At 40.5% G+C, this 3982-nt stretch overlaps 1 pseudogene; it reads left to right on the top strand.

The window, feature by feature from the left end:
• Positions 1–693: 693 nt before the first annotated feature.
• Positions 694–3969, top strand: LOC111874737 (annotated as a pseudogene).
• Positions 3970–3982: the final 13 nt, after the last annotated feature.

Genomic DNA, 3982 nt, shown 5'->3' with positions numbered 1-3982 from the left:
CATTGCATAGCAAGCTGCACTTAATTTAGGTATAGTTTGTTCTATATGTATTTTCCAAGACATTGGATTAAGCAACACATAGTGATTACACCATGAATTAAAACAGACATACCGTGCTGGATCCCTTGGAAAACTGAAGAATCTTATGCCTTCCTTGCTGGATGACAAGCACGCAGCAGCAACACAAGTTTTTGACACTTTTATGCTGCAAGAAGCAATACAAAAATTATAACACCGTCACGGTACTCTTAGAACTCCTTCACATTCAACAGACAATCTCTGGGATAAACCGAAAATTGCAGAACATATCAAAAAAATATCATTTAGATGACAGTACATGATAACCTAAAAAAATTTAGGCTTGAAAGAATTCTATATGTTTCTCATTATATTTGTGCTAGTAAGCATAACATTCATATACACAAATAATATGTTTAATATGGAGCTGTAATTTCGTTCGCAAATGTCTACTTTCGTTTCGCAACCACATCAAATAAACAATCATACTTACCAATTTCCATATTATGCACCACCATAACCGCAAGTAATTATGGGTATTCAAATTGGTTTGTTTAGGCTCTCTGATTGGTCGAGACCTGTGTGTAGTTACTGCAGACATTCATAGAGGCAGTAGTTACCGTGTTGCCCTTTCCCCTATTCAAGATTCCACCCACTGGTCCAAAGGGTCACTACAACAAACAGTGAGGTACCCAGCACGGAGAGGACAGAGGAAACAAGCGAAATCATTTCCGGAAGCGACTACAACAAACAGTGAGGTGAGAATAGAACAGATATGTGAGGCTGTAGTTATTTCTAGACGGTATAGAATAGTGAAAGTGTTGCAGTTATTTGTAGTTACGAATGTACATTCGATGCTCATTGCAAACCCCGTGTCCAGTATCTGAAGATATTGACATTAACCTCAAGGAAATAAGGTGTTCGGAAGTGGATTGGGTTAAGATGGATTAAGTTATCTATAAGTAGTGGGCTCATGTACAGAATGTCGTATATGCACTTTATTGTTTTATGTGGTTTGTTTAACGACGCCATCAGGATTTCAGACCATAGGCTATAGGGTCAAGCGATGGAATGACTAATGAATAATTATTTGGAAAGGATTAGGAAGGAAGCAGACTTTTCTCTGATCGAGGTACTATCGTAGCATTTGCCTGTAGGGACTGAGAACAAATATGAAATACTTCAGTGGGAACAGCTGGTGTCCAGGTCCAGCTACGAACCCAACGCCTCCAGCATACTGGTTTAGAGCTGTGCACGAGTCTGCTCCGCCTGTTCTTTTTTTTTTCATTCTTAATTACGATCCACGCATTGCTTTCATAATATTATTTCGGTTTCCATATATTATTGCTTAACAGTTTTACCATGGTTAAAATGCGACTTCCGTTTCTTGTTTAACTGTATTCTCGGACCGACTCCAAAGGGTTCTAATGATGGCGTGTAGCATTCAGGATTTCTGAAATTGTTAGCCTACTACCTTATTTTTAAATGATAAAAGTAGGTCTGTGAGGTCACCTTGCTTTGTGTCTGTATGTGTATTCCTCCAGCAGTTAACTTCTTAATGGCTCAACCAATCTTAATGAAACTTGGTACATGCATAATGCCACCTGAGTCTGTTTCGACGGTGCCATTCATGAATCCTTCACACGAGCAATACCAACATTACAGGCTCTGAAATTTCTGACAACAAACCTTAATATTTCTTGATCTATTTGAATCTTCATGAAACTTTGTAAGGATGTCATGTCTTATGAAACCATCTCAACTACGTACATAATCATAAATTCCCACATCATTAATACCAACATTTTAGCTTCTCAGAGGTCTGAGAGAAACCCTTAATATTTCTCTAACGCCTGTTCCAATCTACGTGGAGCTGGGTGTGTATATATTGTGGAGTTGAGCCACAGAAATCTGTAAACATGGCGGTTATGCAACAACAAGGAAACCGGTGTTTTCTCTGTGCCAAGCCAAGCCCAGCCGCACTGCGCTGGTTGTTGCGCAGTGTTGCCTAGCAATGCCTCTGTAAATGCGGCGGTTACCTAGCAGAGGGCAAGCTGTGTATTCCACTTGTCTGATTGAGGGTGCATGCAACAGTGAACTGTGGAGCGTGTGTGTGTGTGTAAATCAGTGAAAGCTGTATTTAAGTGTAATTAACAGAGAGTGTGTAACCAAAGTGTTAATTAATCCAATTATCCGAACTAGAACCCGCCATTTCTTCACGCATACCATCCTACACATGACAGTATCATGGCATCTGAAGCCATCTTAACGGTTTACATTATATATAACTGTCTTGACGTAATCAGCATAGGTATGTCAAAAACTTGTATAACAAAGAGAAAATTTATGAATTGTGTTGTTAGCCTGGAATTATTGATGTGATTTAACAAAGGAGAATTTAAGAGGGTCACCCATACAGCATATTTGGGTAAAACAAATTCATAGGGAATTTCATATGTAAAACTAGCCCCTGGTGTTGGTTACAGTCATGAATTCTCGGCTTCCATAAATGTGGGAACGTTTCTTGTTAGCTTCCCAAGAAGGAGCCTGTGCACAATATGTGTAGAAACAGACGTGGTAAAATAATAGGCATATTTTCTTGGAATCATACGTAATCAATTTTTCTAAGATTTTCATAGATACGATCCAATTTCGAGAACTGGTAATTACAGTTAACTAATTATCACACTTCAGCCACAAATGCTCACTAGTAGAGGTAGGCAGAGTGATTCGGTTTCAGTTGAGTGGTCCTACAATCCATCGCAGTTATGAGGCGTTCCTATAATTGAGTTTATCTCTGGCTTCCAGGTCCTCAAGTGCCTCCAGAATAATCTGACGATATTTATTTCTATTTCTCTGTTCGCAGGTAAAAGTGAGGGGTTCGATTACTGCAGATGGATCATAATAGTACATCAGCCATGCCGACAAAAGCAACAACTGTTTATGTATTCACAGCAAGGCGCTTCAACTGTCCACTGTGCTCTGATCACTTTCAGCCCCCAATATTGCGGTGTCATAATGGACATATTTGTTCCAACTGTCTGCCCAAGTTGACCCGTTCAACATGCCAGCCACGTTTGGGCAACATTCACAACTTGGCAATGGAGGAATTTGCAACCATTGTTGTTCCCATGCAAATATTCACCATCTGGCTGTACAGTAGCCCTTCTATACACTGAGAGGAGTGAACATGAAGAAACGTGAACTGTGGCCATACTCCTGTCTGTGCTCGGGGCCCTACCTGTATTGCAATTGGCAAGGTTCCCTTGAACAGGTGATGCGTCACCTAATGGTGTGTCATAATTCAATGGAAACCCTTCAAGGAGAGGATGTTGTATTCTCAGGAACACACATCAGTGAGCCAGTATCAAGTACCTGGGTCAAGATGCAGACATGCTTTGGCCACCATTTCAGGTTGCTACTTCAGAAACAAGTGAAGTGGGATGGATATCAACAGCTCTTTGCTATAGTACAACTGATTGGATCAAGGAAACAGGCTGAAAAATTTGCATATAGGTTAGAACTGAAAGTCCAAAGAAGACATTTGACATGGGAATCAACACCAAGGTCCATCGATGAACCAATCTCTGTAATAATCATGAACTCTGACTATCTGGCTGTGCAACAGCCCTTCTATACACTGAGGGGAGGGAACGTGAAGAAACGTATGAATTCCGGTGATACTCCTGTCCGTGCCCCTACCTGTATTGCAAGTGGCAAGGTTCCCTTGAACAGGTGAGCCCCCACCCCACCAGCTGGGGAATGGGTGTTCTCTTGTCTATTACTCAAAAGAAAAAAAAAACAAGAAAATCAAGTAACATTTAATATATGACCAGTAATTTGTGCCGAAAGAAAATACGACAATTAATCAGCATAATCAGCCACAAGATATCCTATCACAACTCGCACAGGCTGTCTCCGCCACAAGCGACATATAAGGCATACTTAATAACAAACTTCACGC

Source organism: Cryptotermes secundus, unplaced genomic scaffold (genome assembly GCF_002891405.2).
Source record: "Cryptotermes secundus unplaced genomic scaffold, Csec_1.0 scaffold390, whole genome shotgun sequence".
Taxonomy (NCBI): Eukaryota; Metazoa; Arthropoda; class Insecta; order Blattodea; family Kalotermitidae; genus Cryptotermes; species Cryptotermes secundus.
The sequence above is the reverse complement of the archived record's forward strand: the minus strand, read 5'-3'. Positions and strand labels throughout refer to the sequence as shown.